General features: G+C 36.5%; 1 protein-coding gene across 4 annotated transcripts in view; it reads right to left on the bottom strand.

The window, feature by feature from the left end:
• The window catches only part of LOC107100485 (RIMS-binding protein 2-like), a 61,744-nt gene that overhangs the window by 32,120 nt on the left and 16,736 nt on the right, over positions 1-12,888 (bottom strand). For all 4 annotated transcript variants that reach the window (XM_015398999.1, XM_015398993.1, XM_015399015.1 and 1 more), the window contains exon 2: positions 2,158-2,280. The gene's annotated coding sequence lies outside the window, so the exon portion shown is untranslated. The remainder of the gene's footprint in view (positions 1-2,157; positions 2,281-12,888) is intronic.

Raw genomic sequence — 12,888 nt, 5'->3', positions numbered from 1 at the left:
GGAAAAGTCAAGTAAGCTTTATCTCCCTTTTTCATGTTGTTTTTCCCGATCCGTGTTTTTTCCTCCCACACCGCCCAGTCTAATTTTCTCTAAATAGTCTCTTTGTGTCCATAATCAATGCTAAACCAGAACGTGACAAAACTTTCATTGCTGTATCACAGAGTAGGTCAGCTTTTCTCATATGGGCACATCTCTCGAATATCCTGACAAACAGACAATCGATGGGAGATGTAGGGAGACAAGGATTTGTAATGACAGAGCTTCGCGCAGAGAGGCAAGACTGTTTGATTGCTACTGGAAGATAGAAACACACTGAAAGAAGCCTCTTCTTAAAGAGAGGTGTCATTTTTGAGGCTTCTTCAAATTCAGAGGATTACTGAGCCTTTGTACAATTAGTGTTATTTGGGAAAGCCCAGGTTATGACATTATGGCTTTATGTGATTCACAATATTTAAGATAACTGGAGGCCCATCTCACGTTTGGAGCAACCCCTAAAACAAAATGCTTTCTTTTGCAAGATCATTATCATTCAATCATAAAGCATAACACAAACACCATACAAAATAGAGGGAGGAAAAGACCTTCTCACAATGTACTAAATGGCAGATTTCACAGATGTGTTTAATTTAAACACTATGGGATGAAGGGGGAGCTGGTTCCACAATTTAGAAGTTGCAACTAAAAAGGCCCAATCCCCTCTTCGGAGGCACATGGACCATGGGACGACTAATTACCAATGGACATTAGATCTATGCGATCTAGAGAGTGCATAAGGCTGGAAAAGATCAGAGAAATATGCATGTGCATTTAAATTTAGGGCTTTAAAGGTGAACAACAAAACTATAAAATCAATTCAGAAACAAACAAAGAGCCAACTATATGCAAGAATAAACCTCATGGGAAGTCTGTACTGGAATACAGAGAATTTTGTGAATCTCTGAGAGCAAAACACTTTGGTGCATGATTTACATATGAACCCCAGATTAAAAGAAACAATCCACTGGACTTTGTTTCCAAGTTTGAAGACGTTTCGCTTCCGATCTAGGAAGATTTTTCATTTCAAAATGTCAGAAATGAGTTGAGTTGAGTTGAGTTGAGTTGAGTTGAGTTGAGTTCAAGGCTTTATAGAATGGACCAACAATAAAGCCTTGTTTGGCTTAGAAAATATGCAAATTAAACCGGACGAACTGGTCCGCCCCTTTGGAATGCGGGTAGTTTGGTTTCTTTGTTAGCTTGGAATAGCCAATACCTGTCTATGTCTCTGAAAGGGGGTCGTTAAAGGGAATTGTTGGCTGGATAAACAGGCGAGGTGTTTTGTTCCCCTGTAAGGGGGTGGGGGTTGTGATGATAGTAGGAAGGCATCAACTCAGTTGCTGAATTGCAGGTTTTTGAAAGCTGAAATCTGAGTCCACCCCCTCTATTTAAGGTTGTTTTCTTTTTCTTAACATAGAAGGCTTCCTTCACGCCCCTCTCAAACCACCTGTCTTCTTTGTCCAAAATGTGAACATTCTGGTCTTCAAAAGAATATCCTTTGTCCATAAGATGTAGCTGTACCGCCGGGTCTGGTCCCAAGGAGGTCCCTCTTCTGTGTTGAATCATGCATCTGTGGCGAGGTTGTTTGGTTTCTTCAATATAAAGATCAGAGCATTCCTCACTGGATTGAACTACACACAGCACTCCGCTCATATTTGCTCTGGGGGGGATGCACTAGTCTCTGTTTAAGGGTGTTGTTAGGTTTGAAATGTACTGGGATTTTGTGTTTGGAGAAAATCCTCTTCAGTTTTTCAGAGACTCCAACAACATATGGGATGGCGTTGTTTTTGCATTTAATCTTCTCTCTGTTATGATCTGCTGCGTGTCTTTTGGGTTTCCTTGCTGATTTGACAAACGCCCAGTTTGGGTATCCACAGGTTTGAAGAGTATACAAATTTCAGGATGTGTGTACAAAGCAGAAAATATTCATGTCACATTCATTCACTTAATGTACAACTTTGTTGATAAACGACATAATATAATCAAAGACTCTAAAGGAGGATCGTTTCACATTAAGCTATTTGATTGTATACACTCTTGGAACACTTTTTGGTTCCATGTGTTTTCAATATTTCTTTATCTGACAAAGCTTGGCAATTGGCAGAGTGATATGGCATATCTTACCTTTAAAACATATTCCAGATTTTTGACCTTGATCTGGGGTTAGCTCCTTTTTGGCTGGACCACGCCTCTCTCCTGGCTCACTGTGGCAAACCTTTTTCTCAACTGGACATAGCCGCATCGCACCTGCAGGAAAATGAATCACAAATGGCTCCGTGACATTAGATAGAAGAGGGTGAGGCATGATTAAGCAAGGTTAAGTGGATATTTCAACTACATGGAAATAATAGAAGCTGAGAATTGTGAAATGTGGGCATCGGATGTTGTTTTCTTCTTTTTTTAATGTAAAAAAAAAGGATGCAAGTTGTCTGAATGTCACTTGTGTTGCACACCTACTTTTACAGTGTAAAATGAAGTACATGTTTTCTCTGGCTAACTTGTCGCTTGACTTTTAAATCTGAAGATAAATTCATCATATTTCCATTTATCCTTGATGACTTTCAGCTGCTGACATGGGCACCCCACTTCTCGCTTTGATTTCAGCCTTGAGCTGGATCTTCTAAAGGTGGCCTTACAAGATGGAGCTGAGCCCCCCATTAGCAATGCACCCTTCGTCTTCTCATTAATTACCAAAAACCTGCAGAGTGCACAATAGATAAGCTAACACACAAACATTTGACAGCCGCAAAGAAAATAAGATCATTTATTTTGTGGGATTAGACACAGCAGCAGGAGCTGCCAAAGGGAAGCCACTCCTCTAATGCTTGCACACAAAAAAGAGGCAGTAAACCAACATTAGATAACAACTACTATGATAATTACTTTTAATAGTTTATATTCACATTATTTTAGAGAAACATATTTAATTGTATTTACAAAGAATAATCGTGAAAATATATTTAAAAAAAAAACTATAAGTTCACCACCCAGTCCCTTTACAGTATGGAGGCCTGTGGTTTTAAAACATTGAGCTTTAACACAAAAAAAGCAGAACTGGCTTGCTTTTCTTTTTATTTATAATTTTTTCTCTATTCCACTTAGTTTCATTTCACTTATCTCAAACAAAAGCCAAATAAACACTTCATAACTGATGCAATGGTTATAGTTGACCATTGTCCTCAATATTTTACTGCACAAAAATGTATTAAAGTAGTTCCTAACATCTCACAGGGGTTAGATTAGAACAATGCTTATTTTTACAAAATTTGGTGGTTGTCCAAAATAATAACTGTGAGATCGTTTTACTCCAAACATACTATTTGAAATGTTTCTCCCTGAAACCAAACTAACGTTTTTTTCACAGACAAAAAGACATATTTTCCAACTATAATACTTGTCAAGGTATGTGTCTGAATTGTTTTTTATCTCTCAGGTATAATTTATTATTTTATGTATATTGTAAATCTAGGGTATCATCCAAAAACAGGTTCTACCATTTTCTTTGCCACGATCACTCTTACAAGCCACCCACCCTTGCTTGTTCTACAAATCTGGCAGGACGCATGTGCTATTAGCACCCTTCTTTTTTGTCTCTGTGCCCACCTTATCTTTGCACAGATGGCATCATTTATGGAGCAAGAGGTCTGAGCAGGGCTTCCTGGACACATGTCAAGGAAGCCCACACCCCCACCTTCACTCCACCGCTCTTAAAGTCAGTTTTAGTGCCAAAGCAGCTAATGAGTCAGACATTGTCTGAATTTAAAGATCTGTGGATATATTTATAAAAGGATTTGAAGTGGCTGAAGATTAAGTTTCATGCAGTCGGAGATTATCAATCTGAAGAACCCGAAGGAGTATTAAATTAAAATGTGTGTAATCTGATAATGACCACACTGGTGCAGCTGTATTGATCTGTGGGGTATTACTCCTGTCACTAACCTATTTATAAGGCATATGAAGATGCACAACTACCTCTTTAAGACTAAAATATCTATGAAATTCTCACAGTATGATTTATTTGGAGTAAAACTACCACAGTTTCAAACATAATTGTATTGGCACAGAAAATTCTAAGCTATATTGTAGCTTTTATCAATTTATTATTGGAAAAATAAAACAAGACTGTCTAAAGTAGTCTAAAAGTCACAAATAGCATATTATTGTTGGTTTTGCTACCCATAAGTTGGTGCATATGTATTAATCTCAATTTGTTCTAAAATAAAGTTTCGCTGACGAGGAAGTACAGGAGAAAGACTATTGAGAAGTGGTGCTATTATTATTATTTTTTTTTTGCAAAAGATGAGTAAAGAATGGCTGACAAGAGAAGATGATATGTGTCATAAATTTGGTGATGAAGCTCTAGAGAGAGGATTTGCTTTGGCAAAGAAAAAAAGATGAAATGTACCAATCACCCTGCTGCAAAAATATTTGATGTATTATTGGTATTACTTTCTAAAAAAATATGTATTCATTTTTATTTTGATCACAATACACAGACTTGGAAAATGATCAAAAAATACTACTCATGTAATCTAGTAGTAGTTTACAGTTGCTTTTTATGTATAATATTGCCCTTTTGTTTTTCTTTTTTATCTTTATATCGTTATTATATTTTACATCATGTAGCAGTACAAAAAGGACAATCTAGTATTAGCTGGTAAATTATTTCAGGCTCTGACAGCATAACATAGATGCTGCTCGCAGCTTGCCCATATAATTTCAAACATTACTTTAATATGATGAAGGGTGCCATTATTATACATTTTAAACCATGAGAGACTGCAGTTCCTTCCAAAACAGACACGCAGCATTTACAGCGAGATTTTAGAATAAGACATTTTAATTTTCCATCCTGTATAAAGCTGGTGAAAAGTCCAGTTTCTCTAAAACTTTTTCTGCTTTCTTTTTAAAATGACTTGAACTGTCCGCAGGACGTATGCTGAGCCTCCCATTTTGCAGTTTAGTGCTGCCAACACAGCAGCTGATTTAATTTATGCTCTTTTGATTAATTTTTTTATGGAAATTTAACTGGTTAAAATATTTCATAGATTCTTACTTATTAATACACCTTTTATAACATTGACTTTATTACCTTGACAGTAAACCTGCAGTAAGGTAACAAATAATATTTTCAGTATGGGTTTGGTATAATATATTTTAAGTGCTATGTATGCAACTTTTGCATGCCAATACTATATTTGGCCTGATAGGAAGAATTTCATTTACATTGATGGCCACACCTGACGTAACTTCTGAACAGCTGAGATACTGACAAGAGTATCAGAATATATAGTGTTTTTAATGAAGGTGTTTTATTTAATCTAAAAATGATATTGTGAAAAGTGTTGTTTTTTGGGGGGATTTTTCTGGAAGATGTTTTTCTTTTCATCTATTGTTTTCTTTTTTTATGTTGTTAAGTTTTGACTTTTTAGCTTAGTCGGATATTGCATTAATGATGTAGATTCAGCGTTCCGATCCAGTCATTTCCTTTTTTTTTATATTAACATCAATACAATTACTTGGATTTATTTTTTTTGGAATCCTATGTTTGTAATGCCAGTGACATCAGTATGCAGAGCAAGCACAGCAGCTAGTGATGAATTATATCTGTGTTCATTTGTGAGCTTTTTAGTATTACAATGTTTATGTCAACCTTAATAAATTACTTAAACGGCAAGGTATACAGCTCTTTTATTCAACAGTAGTATCGGATGGGAATCTGTTGTTGGCAAATTTGGTATCGGATTAAATTGAAAGCAGTTGGATCGGTCCATCTCTAGTATACACCTGTGCTTTTATTGCTGGAGAGACATACCAAAATTACCCTACAGCGGAAAACAAGGAGTATTTATTTTCTAACAACAACAAAACAAGCAAGTTTGGGTTCATGTTACTAGATATTACCATCAAAATAAAAATCAGCAGTATTGTAATAAATGTTTCCCTTATATTCTGCAGAGCTACTTGGTTGCAGCCAATGACTAATGTAAACTGAAACATGCATACTGTACATCAAACATTTTGGAATTCATTCTTGCCTAAGGAATCACTAATCATTATCACTTATTAGTTTGTGTTCTTATAGGTAATGATTTTAAAAATTAAATGCATGTGTCCATCTGTTCATGTCCGGATACCTTAAGATGATCAATGGACAAACAAAAAAAAAAACAGACAAAAAAAACAAAAACAAGAGAAGAGTTTATCGTCTTGCCATATTATCATACAACCATGTTTTTACTTTAATGATTTCATGTCTGACAGTATAATGTATTCAAGCCACACAGAGCAACTCCATCTTACAGTGATTATATAAGCGACAGATGAAAGACTCAGGTTAGTGACGATCCCTCCCTTCGTCTTCCAACGTGTGTGTAATTGTGGGTGTATGTGAACACAGATAAGCTTTCCTCTAAGATCCTGTCTGGGGTACAAAACACACAGCTGTACGCTGTCACCCTCTATTTGGTGTGTGACACTTGCAGTTGGAGAGGAGAGCTAAAAAAGACAAGAACATCTAACGATGAGAATAGGACAGAAAGGGGTAGATTGGTTTGATGGAAATAGAAAGCTTGGATGGCGGTAAAAGCCAAAAAAAAAGTGGGAAAAAAGGTTTAATGCAGAAAAATAAAAACTGAAAGAATGACGGCCTGTCAGTCAAAAGCGAAATACGTAAACAGGTGCATGAAAATTCTGAGAGGAAATTAAGTTGCAAGGCGTGAAAAGGGATTTAGAAGTGTGTAGAAACTGTCTGCTCTCCCCACAGTTTACATTCTCAGTCAGAAGTTGTCATGCTGCTGGTGCTGCAGGTACTCAAGCATTATGTAATTATGCCAGACTCAAAGTAGGGCAGCGCTCTTCTCCTCTCGCAGCTATGAGCATTCAAGAGTGATTTCACTGTGACTGACCATATCCTTACTCCTAATACCACTTCATTCTGCTGATGGCCATTCTCAGCCATCCACTGGTAATATATGCCATTAATAGCAGCAGTACAGAGGCCTTTACACTAATCAGCTTTTAGGCAGCTGGAGTCAATAACAGGTTGTATCTTAGAGGGTTTATTCTCAAACATGCATCTGTTAAAATGGAAAATACCTTAAATCAATAGGTTATTAAACTTAAGTCTTAGTGAAATCAGTCCATATTAATTGGTAGGGATGTTCCTATAAATATCAGCTATTGGTGTGATATTAGTCCAAAAAATGTATATCAGATTTTCAAATCTAAAATCTGATATTTTCATGCTGATAGAAACACTGCGCTTCTGTTAAAAGTTTATGTAACTCATTGGTCAGTTTTTATATCTATTGCTTTTGACTTTTAATCCCTGTTTAAGTAATACTACTTGATCAAGCCTCTTCTAGCATTCTACACTATAGCAGTTGGTATGATTCATGTTCATATTATATCATGTCAATTCTCAAAGCTGGAATATCGGTATCATATCGGAAAAGTTGAATCAGCACACCCCAACAATTGGTGCCTTGGGTAAAGCTTTCACTTAAATAACTTTATAATGTATACTTACAATTTTACATTCATGTTCAAGCATATGATCAAACTAAAATTATTCTGAGGCAAAAAGGAACGTAAAGAAAGATTCAGTAAACTCCACTTATAGATACCCGTGCTATTAAATGTCTTCAGAACTCCGTGACCTCGTCCAATAAAGTATAACAAGGTTAAGCATGTTTAAAAAGAAGAATCTTTGATCTTTTCTGTTTATGCTGATTTTCTAAATGATCCATATCTCTGCTTCCTCTTATGTTGTATTCTCTTCAACTTAATCAAAGAGATTTAGATTTGAAAAGGCATTGAGAGGGGTTAGAAATTCTGTCCTGATTTTCTCATATGCTTTGCATCATTATGTTAAGAAAAATGAAGGAATGACCATTTTTATTTTATTTGTAAATCTTTGCTACAAAGTCAACAAGGTTCTCATGTTATTTGGAAAAGAAGCCAACCCAATCCATCATAGTTCTCCCACCCCCTGAAGGGTATGTTGCTTAATCAATCTATCATGGCCATAGCCATCTGACAAAGGTACAGAGTTCCACATAAAGTCAAAGTAAGTCAAGCAAACACTCTTCTTTTTTGAAAGATAATAGTACCTATATTTAAGAAAAAAATTGAAACCCAGGAAAGTCAACTAGCAATTTTTCATATCCTTAATCCTGATAGCACTTCATTCTGCTTATTGTAATACTTAGCCATTCACTGGTAATATGTGCCATGAAAAGCAACAATGAAGCCTTTTCACTAATCAGCTTTCAAGCTACGGGAGTCAATAATAGGTTGGAAGGGGCATCATCATTTTTTGAAAAAGTAGCTAATAGAACATGACCACAATGGCACATTGTAACCCCATTAAATAGGAAGTCATGTATTTTTACTTTGTACCAGACCATTTGATCAGATACAAAAATTAGGCACACATTCAAAGAAATGTTCAAGTTACATTTCTTTGATAGTAATTGCATTGGGTTGGTATCATTACTGCCTTGCAGCAAGAATGTCCTGGGTCTAAAATATCAATCGCGGGTCAGTCCAAAAAAAGGTTAATTTGTTTCTCTAAATTCCCCTTAGGTGCCACTATGTGTGCATATCTCTAGGGTAAAAAAAACAAACAAAAAAAATACATTTGTTAAAAGTTTTCATCCATCTGTGTAAGAGTGCAAACTTATCTGGACATAAAAATAAATATAAAAGATTTGACCAACTGTCTGTGTAGAAAAAAAGGCATCAAACTGCTTTATTTGTCACAGAAGAACTGCAGTGGTTAAAGTGTTATAAATTTTATGCTGCAATACTGCAACATACTTTCTTGAAACTACCTGCAGCACAAAGGGAATCCAATATTTTACAGCACAAGAAAAATTGAGCGGCTCAAGGGCTTTTGATCAAATTTATCAGTGTATTTGAGAAACTCAAAAAAAAGCAGCCTAGTCGAAAGGGAGAGAGTAGGGAGGACCAGGTGGGCTCATTCATCTCTTTGTGTGCAGGCAGATACAGCAGGGATGCTGAAGAAAGACAGAATAAAGACAAAACACTGGTAATGGCAGGAAGACATGGTGCAGAGTGAGTAAGTCCAAGTTTTTGATTGTATAACTGTCTCCACAACAGAGAATAAGTGCAAACCACAGAAAATATCACTCAATTGTAATAGAAACCATAACACCTTTATCTCTAAGTGCAATCGCGTAACTGCCGGCAAACAGAGTATGCAGTTGCTTAGGGGCCCCTGACCTCTTAGGGGCCCCGTCACTGACACCTGGTTGGCCCCCTATGTAATTGTGGACTTGGAAGTCTCTTTGCAAATGTAATGGTGCGAAATATTCATCTTAAACCCACCTGATACAAAATTCACTGACCGGACCTTATTTATACCCCAACAGATTTCAACATGATGGTGAACCGTTTAAACACGACACCAATAGCAAAGCAGACAGTGGTACTTTTAATTACTATGTTAATAACTGTGTATAGTTAATTAGACGGTTGGTAAAAAATACACTCATATACTGTATGTTTCAAACTGAAATATAGATCCTAAAAGAACAATGTATTTTATTTTTTACAATACAACTTGGAATTATGGGTAACCCAGAGCGTCGATTAAAACCATAACCGTTACGTACGATGTGTTAGCGACGATGGATACCAAAAAGAGTTACTGAAGCGGATTCCACAAAAGAAAAAGCAAAGAAGAGCTGCTGGAAGAGCGGGAAAAAAAATTCCATAAATAAACATTTTCTTTAAAAGAACCGAAGAGGCAGAGGTGGATGTTACTGCTACTGTACAGTGAGTAAAGATTGAAGAGGGATGGAGAGAGCGTGGATGAGGAGGGGAGCTGTGAAACTCAAGGTAGCCCAATAACAGTCATTTTACAGCAGAATATACTAAAGTATATCCATGTCTAGTGAAGGTGAAGAAGGATGAAATGATGAAGTGTGTTTGTATGGGCACATTTCGGGTTGGTTGTCTATGGCAGCGGAGGAGACTGGGTGTTGTACTTCATATGGGGCCCACACAGATAATGTGCTTATGGGCCTATTGTTGTGTCGTTACGCCATTGTCTAAATGAGTAGGTGTGGCAAACCTCATGCTATCAGTCAGCCGTCTAGTGGAGTCCAAATAAGTTCAGCTGAGGTTGCTTTAGTACAATAACAGATGTGAACAAAGCAACGGGGGAAAAATGACCTTTAAAAATCTATTTTTTAAGAGCTGTGAGAATAGTGTCTGTTTCTGTACTTCCTCTCACTTCCAGCAAATCACACATTCACAGCTCCACTTAGCACTCTGTAACATCTTGTAAACACACTGTTAGACTGCGAAGCCAAGGGACACACACATTTCTGTGCCAATTCAGACCTTCAATATGCGCAAATGAACACAGAAATCTGTTTTGAATATATAAAGTAGGAGCTAATAAGGGTGTCTCCTTAAGAAACACAACAGGGAGTCCAAGTGAAAACTGTTTTGGTGAATATTTGCGTCGTCGTGAAATTTGAGATCAATATGTGTTTTCAGAGAGAGCAAACAGGCTTAGAGGGAGATACATCAACACCACAAAAGCCTAATTCACTCTGACAACTTCTGTTTTTCTTCATCTTTCCTCACCATCTATATCTTTACACATCAAGGCTGAGGCCTGTACTTCTAATGCGAACTGGAATAGAAATGTTTACAGCATAACCAATTGAAAAAACTTAAATTGGTGCATAATGCAAAATCTCTCAGGAGGTTATGCTTATCTATAAAATGTATTTGTCAGCGTTCACACACACAACATCTTGAGTGACACCTCAGTCTTACTTAATGCACTGGGTTTAAACAGAAATGTATTCATGAAGTCAGACAATAATGTTGCACAGTAATTTCTTGCTTGCAGTCTCTTCCCTATTTCATGCCCAAAATGTTCTTCTGGGGTCAGGGACAGTCCAGTCCATCTCTTCCAAACCTATTTGTTCCATGTCTTGGACTAGGGGTCTTCAACATTTTCTAGGCCAAAGACCCCCAAACTGATGGCGAGATGGAGTGGGGACCCCCTAATTGTATGTATTGTATGAAATTGTGTTATATCAAACCTATAGTCACTCTATTACAGATGGAGTCATGTAATTAAAGTAATTTCTCTTTGGGGTTATTAAAGTATTTCTGATTCTGAATCCTGGTTTATGGCACTGGTGTTGTGAATGAAACGGTGCCCAGGTTTAAAGAGTTCCTGTGTGTCACTGAATGTGAGCATTGATGACTGAAAGACATCTTCTGCCTCCATTTATCTGTTTACTACGGTGTGTTGAATTCATGTTAATGTTGTTTAAAGACTTTTCAATTAGTGCGAAAAATTGCAGGGGGGATATTTTAAAAAATAACTCAACCAAAACTTTTGCGACCCTAATGCAGTACCTCTGTGGACCCCCTAGGGGTCGTGGACCCCCTGTTGAAAACCAAAACATTATCCAAACAATCCTTTCACATTTCTTGTGGTTTATTAAATAGTATTGCTCTATTTTAACCCTTAAAGCATTTAAATAATGAAAGTGATATATTTAATGTCATTTTGGTCTTTTCAATGGAAATTAATTTTCTACAAAAAATGATTTTAGACTGTGTTTGTGTCAAGTATATATTAATAGAAATCAAGCAGGACATTTCATTAAATTATTCATTGTTTTTGTCTTTTCTGTGGGATTATGAGAACAGGATTCTAAGCAAGTTGTTTATAAACACAGGACAATATTCAAATACTCTAAAATTATTAACCATAACAGGATAAAATCCTGCATACACAGATTTGTAGGAAGCCTGCTGATGAGTTTAAATGGGCTTTTTGTGGGCTGAGCATTGCTCCTGTTTCCCCAGGAGGATTGTCATTAATTAGATGTCATGTAGGAAACATTTTGTTCCAGTTAAACCGTGGATGGAAATACGCAGATATCAGCTCTGCACAATGTGGACGCCTGTATAGCTCAAACACATCTGAACCAAGTGTCCAAATTATTAAAGGATGAACTTCACAAAGCTAATTGAAAAAAGGTACATTGCTTTGCAAGGAGATAGAGCATGGGCAGCTGATCAATGTGCTTTTTTGCTATTACATTAGATTATTTTCTCAGCATAGATAAAGTGTGTTTTCTTTACTTTGAATGTGTGTACCAATATTCAAATTAAACCTTTAAAGCTTTACATTTTATAACATTATAAATTCTGATTCTGTAAACACAAAGTTATAGAGCTGTAAGAAAAAAAAAAGTTGTGTAAGTGCATATGTATGTCTATAGGGCATCTCTATAAATGACAAAGTTAAGTGAAGTCAGGGGTATTTATTAGATCCAGCTCTGACTGGCAGCAATGCACCAACAGCATTAGCTCTGACATGCAGATTTGCCTGTGTGCTGCTTTACAGGCAGAATAAATGACCAAAGCTGTAAATAATATATTGTTGACTAGAACCTAGTCTTACTGCAAATATGAAGGAAGGACTGTTGTTGGCTAGTCTTATAGAAATAAAATAGCCCTCTGAAAACATGGTACAGCTATTATTGGAGTCTGGCAGAGCGTGTAACTTTGCAGTGCAACACTGGGATTTCTTTGTGCGATCTGGTTCCTTGGGTTGAAATATTCAGTTGTGACTGAATATTCTTAATAAGTCTAATTGTATATAGCCCAAAAACAATGTTGTTGCAGTTGTAAATAACCTGCTTCGCTTGAGTTTACATCATTCCAAACAAATACATGTTTATAGTTACAGCAATATGAATAAGTATCATCCATCTATCACCTATATCCACTTAAAGGTATAGAAGACGATCGTTTATTTCCAGGTCGATCATCAAAATAAGTGGTTCT

This window comes from Cyprinodon variegatus, unplaced genomic scaffold, assembly GCF_000732505.1.
Source record: "Cyprinodon variegatus isolate N-32 unplaced genomic scaffold, C_variegatus-1.0 Scaffold29, whole genome shotgun sequence".
In the NCBI taxonomy this organism is placed as follows: Eukaryota; Metazoa; Chordata; class Actinopteri; order Cyprinodontiformes; family Cyprinodontidae; genus Cyprinodon; species Cyprinodon variegatus.
Note: the sequence above shows the minus strand (reverse complement) of the source record. Positions and strands in the feature narration are given on the sequence as shown.